General features: G+C 43.4%; 1 protein-coding gene across 7 annotated transcripts in view; it reads left to right on the forward strand.

Moving 5' to 3' along the window:
- The first annotated feature begins 7580 nt into the window (after window positions 1-7580).
- LOC135089004 (fibrillin-2-like) overlaps window positions 7581-19416 on the forward strand; it is a 50602-nt gene continuing 38766 nt past the window's right edge. For all 7 annotated transcript variants that reach the window (XM_063984118.1, XM_063984120.1, XM_063984123.1 and 4 more), the window contains exon 1: window positions 7581-7807. The gene's annotated coding sequence lies outside the window, so the exon portion shown is untranslated. The remainder of the gene's footprint in view (window positions 7808-19416) is intronic.

Consider the following 19416-nt stretch of genomic DNA (forward strand, 5'->3'; position numbering starts at 1 on the left):
ACAAGGATTACCATCACTGCCATGTAAATATTCCCACACGATCAGTTACAAGGAGCACGCGTGGACACCCTTGAAGAGTAACTGGGACACAGCAGCGGGAGAGGCAAGGCAGACTCGGAGCTCCGGGCGGGGACGGGAAGCGAAGGTACAAGGAATCAGACACGCTTGAGGGACTAGATGGTAATGTGGCTTCATTTCATGCCCTGAGGATTGGTGAATAGAAGCATACAGATTATACGAGGAGCTTCTGTATTGTGTGTGTGTGTGTGTGTGTGTGTGTGTGTATGCCTTCAGGGTACAATGTTTAGTAAGTGTTTGAGACAAGAAAAAAAGACATGTACTCTTGTTCATATAGAGAACTTGAGATATATTTATGAAAATTATAGGTTGAGCATTTTAATTCATCCCCAATCAGTTTAGTAAGAATTTGAGACGAGAAAAAGTCATGAACTCTTCTTTATAGTATAGAGAAACTGGGCTATTTCATTTATTCCTCTAGTCTGTGCGAAATACAAATGAAAACCTCCTTTACTCAAATCCCTTGCGAATAGAAAAGTCCCTTGAATCATATTGCAGACGAGTGAGGATTAGATGCATAGCAGAAGAATAGGGTGAGAGAAGACTTAAGCTTGGATTAGAGGGATAGTAAAAAAAAGGCTTACGTGAACTGTAGAGAGGAAGGAAAAGGTGGTCGGTGGAGAGAGAGGATTTCAAGGCTGAGAAGAAGTTAGAGATTGTTAAATTAGTTACGAAGAAAGGGAAAAGATGATACATGAAAGGAAAAAAAATATTGTTAGACTTAGAAGACTGAAGATTAGAGTAGTAAAAGAAGGTAGTAAATTTAAATAGGGAGAGGGAAAGTGTAGGAAGAAATGATAATAACAGATGGATAGATAGAGATAAATAGATAGATAGATTCATAAATAGATATATATACTACATTCTGGAGTCAATTCCAGGAGAAAAATAAAAAAAAAGAAGACAGAGACAAATAGCAAACCTGGAAGAAGAAAAGTTTAAATAGCAAAAAAGGCTTAGGAGAGAAAATAGATAAATAAACTGACGATAAAGTAAAAGAAAATTAAAAGAATAAATAGTTGCAATATTTAAAGAAGCAAAATGTATAGAAGAACCAGAGAGAGAGAGAGAGAGAGAGAGAGAGAAAGAGAGAGAGAGAGAGAGAGGGAGAGAGGAACAGGTTAGCTTAGTGAACGTGTCGTACCCAGGCTGAAGACGAGGAAATGCCTGAACGTTCCTGAGCACACCCCGCCGTTCTCTTCCTTCTTTTCCTCGTTTTTCCTTCCTCTTTTCCTTCCTCCTTTCCTTCTCTAAACTTCTTCCCTTTCTTTCCTTTCCTTGGGCGGGTATTAATTTTCCTTCTATGAATTACCTCTTGTGAAATTTATCATCATCTCCTTTTTCTTCTAGTTTATTTTCTTTTTTTCTTTTTCTGTGCGATTGAAGAGTAAGAGGAAAGGGGGAGAGAAAAGAGAGTGAGAGTAATTTTGTTATTAACCAGATAGAGATGTTATTTTTATTTTATCATTATTTTTACTACTACTACTACTACTACTACTACTACTACTACCACTATAACTACTACCACCACCACTATAACTACTACCACAACTACTACCATCACTCCCACTACTTTCATTTCATTTCCCACACCACCACCACCACCATCACCACCACCACCACCCCTCGAGCATCAAAGCATTCCTCACCTCACCTTCACAGCGTTCCCTTTCCTCCTTTGCGCTCCTCTACGCAGGTTAAATCTCCCGACACAGCCGCCAGACACTCTCATTTTAGCCTTGCTCCTCGAAGTAGGTTGTTGGCTCCGTGGCTGAGTGGTTATCGTGTTAGAAGGGGGACGAAAAAACTGGTTCTTTGATGCTTCGAACTATTTCTACCTCTCGTTCATCGCTCACGTGGTAGATGAGCCGTAGCGAATGGTAAACACATACACTTTCCTTTTACTTCTACCTTAGAATTTCCAGGCAACCCAAGTCTTTGATTGTATACGAGGGAACGGAAGGGAACGAAAGGGAGCAGTAGGGAAGGGAAGAGGAGGGTCAAGGAAACGTTCATATGCTCATAGCTGGCATGGTTTTCGTTCGTATCCTCAAATATTTCATCATAAGAAAGTGAGGGAATTGCAAAAGGCTGTCCGCTGATTATACAGGAGGGAACGGAAGGCAACGAAAGGTAAGGGAAGGATCAGGAAAACGTTCAAATGCTGCTAGTTGGCATGGTTTTCGTTCGTATTCTCAAGTATTTCATCATAAGAGAGTGAGAATATAAGAAAATGAGGGAGATGCAAAAGGCTTATTGTGCAGGAGGGAACGGAAGGGAAGGGAAGGGTCAGGGAAACGTTCAAATGCTCCTAGTTGGCATAGTTTTTGTCCATATTCTCAAACAACGCATCATATGAACGTGAGAACCTAAGAAAATGAGAAGCTGCAAGATGTCAGGCCTACACGTGGCAGCCCCTACTTCCACCTTCCACCCTCACCTCAACGCTAATGGAAGTCAATGGAGTTTTTCAAAGGAGTCATGATTCTAAGGATAGTTAATTAAGGACTGTATACAACGTGAGGTAGAAAACTCCAATAAGTAGTCAATTAATCATCTATGTGGCTTTCGTAAACAGTTCTAATGGGAGAGTAGGTTGTTTAAGAATACCAGATTAAGACACTATGGTTGTAGAGGACGAGGCAAACGTTGGTGTTCTTTCAGAGATACACAGGGAGATATTGTGAAGGGTGGCCAGAATATAGGAAAAAAAAAAAAAAAAGAAATACATAAGGAAAGATTGTGAAGAAAGAATATAGGAAAGAAATTCAAAAGATATAGACAAGGAAAGATTATAAAAAAAAAAACGGTGACCAGAATATAGGAAAAAAAAAAAAGATATATGCAAAGAAAGATTATGTAGGAAGGGGGACCAAGATACGGGAAAGAAAGCTCCAGGGAGTGCCATTAACCTCATTAACCTTCACCTCTGGACCACTTCTCCCATAATCCCTTGCGCAACCTTGTAAACACCCATTCTTGTAGCCTTTTAATTAGTTATGTAGCCTCAAGAAAACACGAACTCAGCGACACATTCTCTCCCTTTCTTCTTGTCCAGGTTAACAACTCAATAGTGTTCTGAATGTTGGAGGAAGGACGATCTTTAAACACTTATTCTCGTAGTCTTTTAAATAGTTAAGTGGCTTCAATAAAACAAATATAACTTCACATTTTCCCTTTTTCTTCGTGTCCAGGCAAACGGTTTCTATAGGGCTCGATGTTAAGAAAGGGAGACTAGGAGCGAAAGGGTTAAAGTGAACCTCTTCCTCCTCCTCCTCCTCTGCGTTGCGTGCGGCTCTATCTTCGTGTGTCATAGTGGCTCAGGGTTCCGTGTGTTCCGTGTGTTCCGTGCGGTAGTTCGCTTAATTAACGCGCAAGGATGATCACACCTCTAAGCAGGTGAGATGAGGAACTGTGATTTCTCGAGACGCGCGCCTTGCCCCTGAACTTTATTCGTCACGCTTCTCTGCCCCTCGACTGTTTTTTCCCCGCGAGCCTGAGAACGCGACAACAAGGCAGATTCTACTTTATTAACAGTAAATTCTGCCTTTTATATCGTTAATTACTTCCCGCGGCAGATAGACAGCAGCGGCGGCGTACCCACGAGCGACCAGGAGGAGTTGATGGGCTGTTTTTGCTTCTGTATCAACACGACCGTAGCCTCGAGACACTGGGAGGCTTCATTCACCTGCTGCCCACCTGCCCTTCATTCATCCCTCGCCTCGCCGCCTCCCTTGCCTCCCCATCGCTGCCCACCCCTTGCCTCGCGTGGGGCTTCCCGTTTTTCGTGCTTGCGTGCGATTGAGTGCGACTGCGTGTGGGAGCGAGGCATCAGGAGGGTTGTAGGGGTGGTTTGGTGATGGGTGTACGAGAGAGAGAGAGAGAGAGAGAGAGAGAGAGAGAGAGAGAGAGAGAGAGAGAGAGAGAGAGAGAGAGTACATAAATATTTCTTATCTAGAATCACACATTTACATGGAAGGTTGGTACGGTAGCAATGACCGATGACTCTCTCTCTCTCTCTCTCTCTCTCTCTCTCTCTCTCTCTCTCTCTCTCTCTCTCTCTCTCTCTCTCTCTATTGCATCACTTCTGTCCTGATATTATTATTGTTTGAACGTCCTTGAGATAAATGCAAGACTAGGATTCCTAAACACGTGCCTTGTCATCTCTTACATTCAACAAGCCTTAGCAGAAGCGACTCGAATTTTCAAGGGAGTCTTTTATTACTCCAGTGACAGTTTGACAGCAACTCTGTATCACCAACAGGAAAAAAAATAAAAATAAATAAAATAAATAAATAAAACACCAAAGAAAACACGAATCATCTCTGTAGCCACTGAAAAAAAACATTCCCAGCAAGAGTACAGGGCATTTCAAAATACAAACCCCGTATAAAGTCACGTAGTTACAGTTTCTGAAGCCATAGATCCCAGGCGTACCAAGATGGCGTACCAGTGACTCTTCAAGGCTTCACTCAGCTTCACTCATTCGCCTTTATTAAACTAAACCTCCTTTTGGCGACGGAGGTCAGGCGGAGGGGGACGGGGCGGTTTGGGGGGATAAGAGGGGGAGTAGGTCAAGAAAGTTCATCCGTGTGACCTTTAATCTTTGCTGGCTGCCTCCTGCCCCGCCTGCGCCACCTTCCGTCTTGGGTCGTGCTTGTTGTTGTGTTGTCGTTGCTTTGTTGTCGTCCACCTGCTGGTTGTGTTGGTTGAGGTCGCAGGGTCGTTGTGGTCGTCTTTTTTCTGGGGGGGAGGGGGGGGAGGGAAGAGGGTAAGGGTGTTGAAGGTGGATGGTGCTGTTTTATTTATTGTTGTTTTCTTGTTGTTTGTCGTTGTTGTTGTTGTTGATGATTTGTTTTCGTTTTGTTTTGTTTTGTTTTCCTTGTTTTTTGTTCTTCTTGTGTTGTTTTGTTGCAGTTCTTTGATGTTGATGTATTTTTATTTTTTATTTTTTTTATTTGGTTTTCCTTCTTGTTGTTCTTGTCCTTGTTCTTATCTTTGTTCTACGAGTGCTTTTCTTCATATATTGCCACCAAGAGGCAGCTCTGTCACCTTCACATCTTTCATTTTCTCACCTTCAATCCTTCTGTTTCCATGCCATTCCATCTAACCTCCTTTTATTTCTAATTTTTCCCTCATTCCCTGTCTCTCTTAATATTTTCTCCCTTCTTTCCATAATCTCTCTTTTTCTGTCCATGTCTTCTGTACGTTTGTCTTTCATCTTTATTACCTTCTCTTTCTATTTTCCTCTCCTTTTCCATTGCATACTTATTAATTCAATATACCATCTCTTTCTCATTCTTCACCCTTCCAGTACAGTCAGATAAGTTCCCCTCTCCAACTCTCTTCCCTTTAAATACACGTGACATCACAAACACACACACATGTTCTCAATACCAGCAGTGCATTTCTTCTTACTTGCCTTGGCGGTGCTTCTGTCAGTCACATAAGCGGTCAAGGTTTACTAACACTGCTACAAATGCCACCTTACTAATTCATGTGACCCAGGCCTGCACGTGTTCTTAATCTCTCTACCACGCGGGGGAGGGTTTGAGGTGAAGCATGTCTGTATGTGTGTGTGTGTGTGTGTGTGTGTGTGTGTGTGTGTGTGTGAATCTATATATACACCACGAGATTGGATCAGAAGCCTTGACCCACCTCTGGAAACATCGAGAGGCCAAAAGGAGGAGGAGAAGGAGAAGGAAGAAGAAGAAGAGGAAGAGAAGGAGTGAGTGGTCAGTAGTTCATAAATCTTGCAGGAGAAGGAAAGACTTGCCGTTCTTAATGATACAATCGCTTTTGGCATTAGTACATCCACTCTTGTCACTCTTAATGCTCTCCAATTAAACCTGGGATGCGGAGGAGGCGTGGGAGTGGATGCTAGTGTGTGTGTGTGTGTGTGTGTGTGTGTGTGTGTGTCGTGGGGAGTGTTATGTTCATCACGCAGGCTTGCGAAAGGTACAAGGCAGACGCGGCGTGGTGTAGAAGGAGGAGGAGGAGGAGGAGGAGGAAGGCGAGACTCTGACCTCCTTCCCTGGTGAGTCTAATGTTACTTTACTCGTAGACTGGAGGAAAAAAGAGTGAAAAAAATAACGAGAAAAAGAGGTGAATTTCTCCTCTATTTATTACTTGAACTGCTTTTCCTCCCGTCAGTAGAAGCAGTGGAGGGGAAATTAGAGAGCAAAGAGTCATTAAAAATAGAAAAAAGGGTGTCTCCTTTAAAGTCAAGAAGCAAAGGAGTCAAAAAAGTAGAAGGAACAAAGAAAAGAAAAAGAATAAGAGAATAAGATTTCCTAAGAGTTAAAGAGCGAAGGACTCAAGATAGGAGGGGAAAAAAAAGAGAAAAAGAGAATATTTAATGTTAGTTCAGAAGGAAAACATCAAGATTGGAGGGGGAAAAGAACTGAAGAAACGAATCAAGGTAGAAAGAAAAACTGAGAAAAGAATACATTTATAATTAGCTCAGAAGGAAATAGTCAAGTTTAGAGGGGTAAAAAGAGAAAAGAATACAATTATCATTAGTTCAAAAAGAAAACAGACAAAATCAGAGGAAAAAAAGAGAAAAGAGTACATTTATTATCAGTTCAGAAGGCAAACAATCAAAATTAGAGGAAAAAAAAAGAGAAGGGAGCACATTTATTATCAGTTCAGAAGGAAAGCAATCAAAATTAGAGAAAAAAAAGAGAAAAAAACATTTATCATTAGTTCAGAACAAAAAAAGAACAAAGATAAATAAAAAACATTTTTCCTCTTAATCATTACCTGAATTTCACCTTTGCGTCACTAGAGGCGAAGAAGAGAGGAAAAAAAAAAACACGAAAACAAAAAGCAAAAAGCAAAAACACTGGGAATAAAGCGACGTGGACGAGCAAGACAAGCACGGGGCAGCATAACATTAAGGCAGATTCAAGTACAGGTTTTGCATCTCCCGCAGACAAACATACGAGAGTGAAACTTCTCGCCTGCATTAATTACAAGTCAAGGCGGAAGAACACGTGGTAATTTCCTCCCTTCATAAGTCAGTTTTGTAACATTCTCTCACCTTCATGTCCTCCAGCTGATTAATTTGTAACTTTTCTGATATGTGTTTTTGTTTCCGTAATTTTTTTTTCTTTGCAGTATTTCGTTCGTTTTTACCTGTTTTGTACTGTAATTGTTCCCGGTTTTTTTTCTTTTAAGTTATATCCTCTATGTTTTTTTACCCATATTCTCTCCATATTTCGTTTTTTTTTTTTAGATATTTGCACATTTTTTTTTATCTATACTTCGTGCTTTTTTTTATATTTTCTAATTTATGTTTTGTATTTTTTCTAACCCATATTCATCTATAGACGCCAAAAAAATCCTTTCCTTCTTTCTATCCTTTATTTCTTTTATTTTTGTCTTTTTTTATTCCCCTTGTCCAAAAAATATACATAAAAAGCGATACTAACATTCTAACCAACTACTCTCTCTCTCTCTCTCTCTCTTGGAAATGCCTTATTTTCGTATGTTCTTATGTTCTAACTACTCTCTCTCTCTCTTGCAGTGGTGGTGACGTGTCTAGTCGCGGAGGCAGTAAGCATATGCATCCCACCTACAGCTGTCTCCAACGGCCGGGTTACTTTGGGGCGCGGGGGCGTGGTGGCTTCCTTCAGGTGTAATGATGGATATGCCCTTCAGGGGACGCCCATAGCGGTGTGCGTGGGGGGGAAGTGGTCCACGCCGCCCCCTGCTTGTGTCCTCGAAGGTAAGAGAGAGTGTGTGTTTGTGTGTGCGTGTGTGGGGTGAAGGAGGGTGAGTGTGTGTGTGTGTGTATGTGTGTGTGTGTGTTTAGATTTTTGTAGTTAACATGAAGATATGTGAATAAACGTGATACTTTGCTAATTTTCTCCTTTTTTCCTCCTTCTCCTTCTACTCTTTCTTCTCCTCCTTCTCTTCTTCTTTTCTCTTCTTCGTCACTCTCTTTCATCTCTCTTTTATTCTGGTAAGTATATATAGGTAGACAAAACCGCTTATTTATCATGTGTGTTGTTGCTGTCGCTGTTATTGTTGCTGTTGCTGTTGTTGTCGTAGTAGCTGTTATCTTTACCACTAAAATACACACCAAACTTCATAATATAACCTCCATTCTAATCTCAATTCCCACAAACACCATAAATAACACACAATCCTGCACGAACCGACTGTATATCCGTAAGTAAGAGAATTATCATTATATTTATACCTTACACGTTACAGCCTTGCCAGGAGATTACATGAGCATTAACTCCACTGCACAAATTAAAGGCTTCAGATCCTCCTTACCGGGAAATATTGCAAGGCCACTAAGAGAAGCAAGAGGGAATACGTGGGAGGCAAATAGAACCAGTCACTCTAGTCGTAACTCGTCAAATTTTCCCTCATCAGTGGATTAAATTATGTGAGTCTGGCATGGAAGTGAATAAAAAGAGGCCGAGGTGAGGGAGGAAAATAGAAAACGGAGGCCAGTCAGTATACAACAAGGTATAGTGGGTGGGTGCTTATCACGTGAGGCAGGAAAGAAGGAAGGTGGAGTCTTAATATTGGGTCTAGATAGATGACACAAGGTTGCTTCATCAGTGCACGAGATTCACCTTCAGACTTCACCACGATGTCCACACACTGCATTAACTGTCCATTAGACGCCCACACACCTTGATGAGGAACGGTGTCTGTGTTGTACTTGTGTTGGGGGGGGAGCCGTGTGTGTGTGTGTGTGTGTGTGTGTCCCCGTTTTGGTCAGCCTCATACTGGTTCAGGCTGAGACAGGAACGAGGCGGACAATGGCGGCATATGTGTGTGTGTGTGTGTGTGTGTGTGTGTTCAGGCCCGTCTCGCCCTTCCGCCGCCATCAGTGTTCGCCTGAGGGAGGAAGTTTGACGTCAGATTCCCCGGCAGATTAGGCAGTGGGACGCCTGACTTGTGTGCTCTCGGGGCGTTCACAGCCTTACTCACAGCCCCACAGCCTCCAATCCTCGCCTTCGCCTCTATTACATGTATTCGTTTTGACAAAGAGGCTTTCATTGTTGACTCCGCGATGGCACACACAAAGACCACTCCGCTTATTCGTCGCTTTCCCTCCTTGTATCTCAACTTTTTTTCCTCCCTCGACCCTCTAACACGGTGACTCTCAGGAAGGCCTCGCTGCGAACACGGTCCCGGCGCCACGTCCCTCCCTCGCCTCCTTCCCTGGCCACAGCCGCTCAGTGATCAGGCCGCGTTAAGATCTGCCCCTTGACCGCTCGCCGCGACCTGTTTATCGCTTGTATCGTGAGCCTACGAGCACGCGAGGCAGCGGAAACCTTCAGTCCTCGTCTAGACTTCCCGATCGCAAACTTTTTTTTTTTTTGAGTTTTCCTTTTTTTTTCAGGGGAATAATTGAGGAATTTTGTTTTACGGTTTTTCGTTATTTTTTTTTTCTTACTGGTTATGTTATTTTTTTTTTGTTTTTGTTTTTGTGTACTTTTAGATCTTAACTGCTACTCTCTCTCTCTCTCTCTCTCTCTCTCTCTCTCTCTCTCTCTCTCTCTCTCTCTCTCTCTCTCTGTTTGTCTTAGGGTCGTAAAAGAAGATATAAATGCGACGCTAGAGACATAACCGTAATGTTGTGTTTTAGTGCAGTTAGTTCACGAGTTTTGCGTATGACTTGCCCTGAGGTCTCTTTATTACCCTCCTCCTCCTCCTCCTCCTCCAGCATCACAGGCCGCGCGGTTGGTTATTGCAGGACACTCTGACTGCTGACGAAGGGAAGCGATCTGAAGGTTACGTGGTGTTACGTTACCTGAGGGAAGAGGAGAGGTGATCTTGTCTGTGTGTGTGTGTGTGTGTGTGTGTGGTAGGAGGCGAGACTGGCTTTTTTGTTGTTCTGTTTGTTTGTCTGTCTGTTTGTCCTGTTTGACTTTGCTCTCCTCCCTTCATCTCTCTCTCTCTCTCTCTCTCTCTCTCTCTCTCTCTCTCTCTCTCTCTCTCTCTCTCTCTCTCTCTCTCTCTCTCTCTCTCACTCTCTCTCATCTTCCCTCCTTATCATAAAGTGAGCTCAAGATTTACGTACTTGTGTCGCCAGAATCGTACACACACACACACACACACACACACACACACACACACACACCTACCTCTGCATGTCACAACTGGAGGCCTCGGACACCAGCACAGGGAGTGGGGTCCTCTGTGGTGGCTGGAGGAGGCAACAGAAAATGGTGACCGAACTTAGGACCGTATTCTGAAACACCTCCGACCAACACCTCGACTACTTTCAGAAGGCTCTTGTTGAAGTTACACGGGTTCTCAGTTAAGGGTATTCTATGGTTCTAGTGATAAATTAAGTAGATTTCTACGGTATTAACAGGAGAAACGAGACGAGAAAAACCAATTGCCAGTGTCCCTCCTACATAAAAAAAAAAAAAATGTTTGTCATAGTACATCTGTTATTTTATGTTTGCGTAACGGTACTCGATTTTAATGAAGGGAAAATTACACTAGAATACTGAAAAAAAAAATTGAAGTCCTCCATCACTTGGTTTGCTGTCCTTGGTGCCTTTCAGAATTCCACTGTAAACTCGCATCGGGCACTTTTATTAATGCAGAAAGTGAGGCAAGGCAGTCAGCGAGTTTATTGAGCATGTTTTGCTGTATTTTATTAATTCACTTATCTGTTTATATATTCACGTATTTATTTTCGGTATATTTTATGATTTTTTTTTTCGCTTGATTAAGTATTCATCTTGTATCTTAGCGTGTCTGGGTGTGAGAGAGAGAGAGAGAGAGAGAGAGAGAGCGAGAGAGAGAGAGAGAGAGAGAGAGAGAGAGAGAGAGAGAGAGAGACCCTTAAATGTCACCGTAAAACTACAAAACTGCCTTACCCTTTACATACTTGACACGCATTTTACTCTCCTTTTTTACTCCAAATGTTGAAAAAATGCCACAAATTAAATAATGGAGTAAAAGAAATTTCAGTACCAGAGTAAAAGACTTGGAAATGGTTCTCTCTCTCTCTCTCTCTCTCTCTCTCTCTCTCTCTCTCTCTCTCTCTCTCTCTCTCTCTCTCTCTCTCTCTCTCTCTCTCTCTTTAAGGGTCATTTATGGTCAAGGGACAAAACTGGAAGGTCGTGAAGGTAGTTTTAATGGATGGTTGTTGTCTATTGTTGGTTGTGTTTTTGTTAAGATGTAGCTCTCTCTCTCTCTCTCTCTCTCTCTCTCTCTCTCTCTCTCTCTCTCTCTCTCTCTCTCTCTCTGCATGAATGAACGAGTCGAAAATAAAACACAAATAATAATCCTTGAATTCGTAAAGGTATCTAACACTGACCTACCAAAACAGCCAAATTTGTTAATAAATCTGAGCGGTTTCTCATATAAGCATAGGAAAGGCTGTAGAAGAAGAAGGAATGAAGGGATAAGTCGGAAATAAAAACACACAAATAATAATCCTAAAATTGGAAAGGATATCTAACATCGAATTACCACAACAGGCAAACTTGTAGAAAATGTTAGCCAACCCCGCATTGTCTCATCAACCGTCAGGTTCTCAAGGACACGCCGCCTCTCTGTCCTTTCCCGTGTTAGTGGTGTTAATACTTTCACTTAAACACGACATGGGAGAGTCGCGGCCCTGCGCGGTGACGTGATCCTGGTGACGTGATGCAGGAAGGCGTGTTGAAATTGATTGTGTTAAAGTGATGAGGAGTGAGGTCATGTAGAGGCAGAAGTTGGCGAAACGCGCTGCTTCTCCCACTGAAAAAAAAAAAATGATGTATGAAGTAATATTTAATCCATTCACTGCTATTCGAACCATCTTTCTTTAATTACTAGCCACTCTGAGACATTTTTTATTGTTCCATAGCCATCTTCAACCATCGTACTGGGTAGAAAATGCAAAAAATCTGTTCTTTTTTTTATCCTTATCTTTCTTGTAGATGTTTATGAAGATTCCTTGCATTGCTTTTAGTGCTGTGAATTGTTGCATACCCGAGGGAGAGTTTAATGGGTCCCTATTCTTGTTTGTACAGCCGTGGTCATTGGTAACTTAATGGTTCGTATTTAGAAACGCCTTGCTGTCGCACCACGATTATCTTAAGTGATGCTAATGATGGGATGCTTAAAACTCTTGCTGAGTTTGAGTTAAATTGTTACAAGTGAAGCCATGCAAAGCCAGAAGTCACGGAAATGCGCTACCTCTTCCACTAGGGAGGGAAAAAATATGCATGGCGTGATGATAGCGATGATGTGATGCTTAAAATTGATGCTGAATTTGAGTTATGGCCCAAGGCAGTGATATCATGCAGTGCCACTTTAGGTCACGGGAAAGCGCTACCTCTTCCTCTAAAGAAATACGAAAAGAAAAAAATGATACATGACGTGGTGCTGACGTGATACCAACAACAGAATCTGAGATAGAGCTAAACACTTGAGGTCAGGAAGCTTCTGAGGTCATAAAAAAAAAGGTGCTACTTCTTCCACAGCGAGAGTTTAATGTGTCGTATCCCAAGAAACACCAAGAAGAGATGAAACACGAAATAAAAGAAAAAAAAGAAGAATATGAGACAAGAATGGAGAAAGAAAGAAGTGAAGTGGGGAAATAAGAAAGAGGAAAGAATATATGAAGGAGGAAGAACATAAACATAAAATGACACTATTAAATTAATATGAAGCATAAAACCAATACTTATTCTGAGCCGAAGCAAAACACCGAGATCATATAACGTCAAGGGTCACGGAAAAGCGCTACTTCTCCCGCTGATAAAATTACTACATGACGCAATGCTGACGTAATTATGACGTAATGATGATGATGACGTCACCTCCATAACAGTGTAGTCTAGACATCTTAGTCCCGCCCTTCCTTCCTTCCTTCCCTCTCCTCTTCCCTCCCTCCATCTCTCTTTCCTTTCTCGCTCTATTCCTCTCTGCCTCTCTCTACCTGTTTCTCTTCTTCCTTTCTCTCTCTCTCTCTCTCTCTCTCTCTCTCTCTCTCTCTCTCTCTCTCTCTCTCTCTCTCTCTCTCTCTCCGCTCCTTTCCTCTCTGGCCCTCCCTTCATCCCTCTCCATCTCCCTCTCTCTCTCCATTCCTTTCAGCCCATCTCCCTTTTCTCTCCTCCTCCCTCCCTCTCTCTCTCTCTCCTCTCCTTCACTGAACCCTTGCCTCCCTCCCTGTTTATCTCTCTCCTTCCCTCCTTCATTTCCCATATATCTCTCCCACGCTTAGTAATTTGGGAGGCACGTAGCAATACCGTAAAAAATGATGATGATGGTGATGATAATGATGATGAGAGTGAAGGGCGTTGATCTCTTAATATAATCCGTGGCGTGACTTTAGTTTGTTTGTTATGATAGAAAATGAGAAAATATGCAAAAAAGTGCTGGTTTTCCTCCTCCTCCTCCTCTTCCTCCTCCTCCATTTTTTCTCTGATACCGTAGACGAATGGGAGGGATGGAGGGATGGAGGAAAGGAGGGATGGAGGAGAGGAGGGAAGAAGGGAGGGAAGGCAAGTAAATTGTGCATAAATTATGATAGAAACTTGATTAACCACACACACACACACACACACACACACACACAGTCTTCTCACAACCTCCGTGTGGTTTCAATATTTACTGTACTTTTTATATCTTCTTTCATTCCAAACTAAAAATACACGTGGGGAAATTCAATCTAACTCACTTTCTTCACTTGTAATTCACTGCTATTAGAAGTAAAACAATTAACTCTTGAAAAAAATGAAAAATTAAACTAACTCCACGAAAACACTTCTGCGCCGCACCTCCACTACTTTCAATAGGCTTTAGTTGAAGTGATGCGATTTTTTAAGTGTTTTTTTTTCTTTTATGATTCTAGTGGCAGATTAATAATTGTACATATCACTTAATAAATCTCTCTTACTTTACTATAATCACTCATCAGGTTCGTCATATTTATAAACAATCCCATATACAGACGGCTCCCTAGTTGGTGAAGCAGTTTCCTATCTATATTTCTAACAAAAGTAACATCTGTCATCCTTTTTTCATAGCAGCTGTCATTGACTAGAGCTGCTCCTGACGTGTATCTTAGGTCGCCTTCTTGCTCTCCCCCTCCACGTCCCCCTTCCATACCCTCTTCCCCATCCAAGTGCTTCTCTAGGGTAGCCTAACCTAATCTAACCTAGCCTAACTTAGCCTAACCTTCTCTCTCTCTCTCTCTCTCTCTCTCTCTCTCTCTCTCTCTCTCTCTCACTGAGTGGACTAGTAGATGAAGGACGGATATGCGAGTTGGTGGGTGGTTGGATGGGTAGGTAGGTAAGTGGATTGAGGGGGTTGTTGAGTGGTTAAGTGGATGGGTGGATGTTGTTAAGTAGATGGATGGTTTGGTGAACGTCATATTAGTGGGTGCGGATTCACATGCTGCCTCCACGAAGCCTGTAGTCCAGTTCGAGTCTAAAAACATTTTGAGGACCAAGTGGTTCGGGTACCAAGTGTCTCGAATAGCTCCCGTTTGATGTATGAGCTGAACACTGTTGGAATGTTTTAAGTTGACCGCTAGGAATGTGTGTGTGTGTGTGTGTGTGTGTGTGTGTGTGTGTGTTTGAGGGGGGGAGTGGTGGATGATATTACAAGTTTAGAGTGTTACTTTGCTCGTTACCTGATTCGTGTACCGTTACCTGGTTAATTGAACTAGTTACCTGTTGTGGATCGATGTATGATCAGTGAATATATTGATATCTTTAAGCTGTTATTAGCTCGTGTTTGTGTTATAAGTAAGTTCAGTTATCAAGTTCCGTTTAAAAGTTTTGGTTTCTTTGGAGTTATTTATGTGTGTATGTCTGTTTGTCTTCATTACCACTGCTAACCTGCCTTTTCATGTCCTCTAGTTAAGTTAGGTTAGACTGACGCGTTTACTTCGCACACAAACAGGAATGTCGATACGCGGGACATTTAAAACTGGTTAACTCTTTCGTCATCATCGTCACCATGATGTGTTTGTTCCCCAGCCATGCATTCCGTCATGAGCGTAACATTTTTGTGAAGTGCTGTGTGTGTGTGTGTGTGTGTGTGTTTGCGTGTGTGTGGGCGGCTGATGTGGGCGTCAGGTAACAGAGCGAGGGGGGGAAGTCCACTCTACACAGCAGCGTTCATGACAGAGCAGTCCCGCCTCTCCTTACCTTCCCTCCTCTCCCTGCCCTAACAAGTCTGTCCCATACACGCCCTGACACGTCCTCCTCCCTCCCCTCTCCTCCTCACCAACCCGATACCTTCTTAGCACATTCTCCTTTTTTTCCTTCCTTTTTTTCCTCCCACCGCATCCTACACCTTTCCAGTAAAATGTAACGCGTTCTTTAACCCTCGAGCTCCTTCACCTATTTTTAAGTTATCCTACACCTCCCCCGCAGCACTTTCTCCTTCCCTATGCACGAAAATCACCCGGCCTAGGCATTCCAGCGCTCCCTACACACCATATCTAACCCTACTCCGCGTCCCAGGTCCTTCTTCCGTGCACTTTTACACAGTCAGGTCCGCACCTCCATTACTTTCAAAAGGCTCTAGTTGAAGTGCTGCGAGCTTTTAAGTGTGTTTTTCTGAGTCTAGTGGCAGATTAATATGATTTCTACGTTATTAGCAGGAGAAACACTTGTGAGAACCAGGTCAGTCATCTCTGTGGCCTTGGAAAATAGTCGTGGTGAGAAAGCAAGGTGAGAGTACGAGCCGCGAGCACACACACACACACACACACACACACACACACACACACAGACATGTCGTCTTAGTACGTAGCCTGTCCTGTGTTCCCATCGTCCAGTGCTTTACAGGAGTGGTCCCCTGCATATAAAAGAGGCTGGAAAGTGTGAAGAAGTCCTTTTTCGGCTACATTTATTGCCTGTAAGCTAAAAAGGTCCACTGACGCGACATTCTCCTACACTTCGTTCACTCTCTCGCACTGTAAACCTTCCAGTGTGTGTGTGTGTGTGTGTGTGTGTGTGTGTGTGTGTCCCCTCTCCCTCTCTCCCTCCCGCTTCCTTTTCTCTCCCGTCAACCTCCCCCTCCCTTCATCCATTCCAATGCCATATAAAGCCCTGGATAACCCTCTGCCTCCCTTGCCTCAGTTCATGGCTACCCCTTTCGGTTCTAAAGCCCCTCCATTCTCCTCCCTCCATCCTTCCTTTTCTCCACCTCCTCCCTTCTCTTTTCTTCTCAGTTGCTCCTCCTATGACCTTTTTATTCCCATTTCTCCAGGTCTCTAACGCCTCTTCCCTTTCTTCCTAACCTCCTTCAGCGCCTTCTTCAGTGTCCCTTACGTGTTTCTTGGCATAATACAGTAACGGTGGCGGCCTTGGGGCTTCATGTGGCGGCGACGGAGCGTGTGTGGAGAGATTTATGACGCCGGGAAGCTTTAGAGGAGAAGGGGAGGAGCAGGAAGAGGAGGAGGAGGAGGAGGAGAGGTCTTTTAAAGGAGAGAAAAGACCCAAGGAGTGAAGAGAAGTCCCCTTGTGTATGGGAGAAAATACCTGTGAATTGGAGGGAACATTTGTGACAGAGGGACGGGTTACCTGCGAAATGTGAAAGAAAACGGGTATCTAGAAATCCACCTCTTCTTCGTTTTCGTCTTCTCCTTTGTCCTTCTCCTATTCCTCCTCCTCCTCCTCCTCCTCCTCCTCCTCCTCCTCCTCCTCCTCCTCCTCCTCTATGTCCTTGTTTTTGTTATTTTCTTGTCTTTCTTTTTCTTCTTTTCTTGGTTTTGTTTGTTTGTTTGTTTGTTTTGTTTGTCTCTTTTTTCTTCTTTTCTTCCTTTAATTTTTCCCGCTTTCCTGTCTCCTCCTCATCCTCCTTCTCCAGCTCTTCCTTCTCCTCCTCACACACCCTGTTTCCTCCTCCTTCTCCTCCTCCTCCTCCTATCCTTACTGTTACTTCTCACACTCCCCTCTCTCTCCTTCTCTTCTCCTCCTCCTCCTCCTCCTCCTCCTCCTCCTCCTCCTCCTCTTCCTCCTCCTCCTTCTCCTCCTCCTCCTACTACTACTACTACTACTACTACTTACTACTACTACTACTACTAGTACTAACTATTCCTCTTCACATCCCCTTCCCTTCTCCTCCTCCTTCTCCTCCTTCTCCTCCACCTTCGTCAGCATCTCATCACATTCCTTCTCGACTCACAACTCGATTTTTTAACCTCCCCACAGACAAGAGACACTCACCTCATCACCTCCCTCCTGTCTATTTATCTCCCTCTCCTCACGTCTTCTCTGTCTCTCTCTCTCTCTCTCTCTCTCTCTCTCTCTCTCTCTCTCTCTCTCTCTCTCTCTCGTCCTTCACGTTATCAAGGTCTCTTTGGTGGAGACGATAACATCAACAAGCAATTAACGTGGCTGAGTTTCAGGTGTCGGTCTTATCTCGTATGATCGGCGTCTTTATTGGAGATGTGCATGATGTGATAGGTGATGAGGGTGGTGAGGGTGGTGGGGTAGAAGGGTTGGGGTGATGTGGTGGTCTCTCTCTCTCTCTCTCTCTCTCTCTCTCTCTCTCTCTCTCTCTCTCTCTCTCTCTCTCTTGCCTTTTTATTAATTCTTGTTGTGCTTTTAAATTTTTTTCTCCTTTTCTTTTACAAATGTTTATCTTATCAGGTTAATTTACACTCTTCATGGCTCTCTCTCTCTCTCTCTCTCTCTCTCTCTCTCTCTCTCTCTCTCTCTCTCTCTCTCTCTCTCTCTCTCTCTCTCTCTCTCTCTCAGACGATCATTACGACTTTTTAACTCAGAGAGAGAGAGAGAGAGAGAGAGAGAGAGAGAGAGAGAGAGAGAGAGAGAGAGAGAGAGAGAGAGAGAGAGAGAGAGAGAGAGAGAGAGAGAGAGAGAGAGAGAGAGAGAGAGAGAGAGAGAGAGAGAGAGAGAGAGAGAGAGAGAGAGAGAGAGAGAGAGAGAGAGAGAGAGAGAGAGAGAGAGAGAGAGAGAGAGAGAGAGAGAGACGGGATAACGGTAACAAGATAAATATCACATCTCTACCTCTCTTTCTCTTTATCTTCCCTTTCTCTCCTGTAACTGATTACAAAAATTTATTTCTACTTTCTCTCCTCTTAGCCATCCTCTCGTTATCTAATCACTTAAACACTCAAGTATCAGTCTTGCCATTCCCAAACATTCCCTCAAGGTTCCCTGACTCACTATGGAACTCAATAAGGAAGTCAATCTATCTCCCGGGCAAAAGTCCCTAGAAAACTTTGCCCAAACCTTGAAACGCGAACAGGTGGCTTGCAAGGGCTGGTTTTCAACGTTCCCTCACAACCTGGCGCGTTGTTCCTGCTGGTGGGAAGCTGGTGTTGTTTTTATCTTCTCCCTCCCTGTCAGATCAGTAACTGGTGACGTGTTTAGCGTTGTCAGATGGCGGGAAGGAGCTGTAGGGGCGAGGCTATGTATGTGTGTGTGTGTGTGTGTGTGTGTGTGTGTGTGTGTGTGTGTTGTGCTGAGTGGGCAAAGGTGCTCTCGTTGGAGTTTTGTTCTTGTCTTCCTGTTCTCGATGTTCTGAAACACTTCTGAGCCGTACATCCACTACATTCAAAAGGCTCTTGTTGAAGTAAGGTTTTTAACAAAGTTTTTTTTTCTTTCTATATATATATATATATATATAGTTCTAGTGACAGATGAGCAAGATTTCTACATTATTTACTGGGGAAACATGATTGAGAACCCGGCTGATCATCTGTGGCGTTTGAAAACAGTCGTGCTGAGGGAGCTGTAACACGGGGACTCCAGTAATTAGTGTCTTGGAACTGTACACCTTTCAATGGAGATTTGAGTGGTGGGTGTTACGGGTGCTCTCTCTCTCTCTCTCTCTCTCTCTCTCTCTCTCTCTCTCTCTCTCTCTCTCTCTCTCTCTCTCTCTCGTGACCTGTTCTCCTCACCTCAGTTCTTCAGCTTCAGGCTTCATCGATCTTCATGTTCAAAAGGTCTTGATGCGCTTCCCACATCCCGTTACTCTCCTTTCTTCTCCTACAACTCCTCTTCCTCCTCTTCCTCCTCCTCCTTCTTCTCTTCCTCTTCCTTCTTCTTTTCCACCTTCTTTATCGTCATCATTCTTATCCTCTGCTCCTCATTACCAACTTATTCTCTTGATATTCTTATTTTTCCTCCTCCTCCTCCTCCTCTTCCTTTTCCTCCTTCTCCACGTCATCCATCGCACCTCCCCATGCTCGTCCGGCTCATGAATGCTATCAGGAATAATGCACAATTCACCCCAGCCACCCATGCTCCCCCAGTGCTGCCTCTCAAGCTTCAACAATAGAGATTATCAACACACACACACACACACACAGGTCCTTAAGTCCCCTCCCTGATACCCTGCTACCTTCCCCCTCCCTCCTGCTCCTCCTGCTAACCC

This window comes from Scylla paramamosain, chromosome 32, assembly GCF_035594125.1.
Source record: "Scylla paramamosain isolate STU-SP2022 chromosome 32, ASM3559412v1, whole genome shotgun sequence".
In the NCBI taxonomy this organism is placed as follows: Eukaryota; Metazoa; Arthropoda; class Malacostraca; order Decapoda; family Portunidae; genus Scylla; species Scylla paramamosain.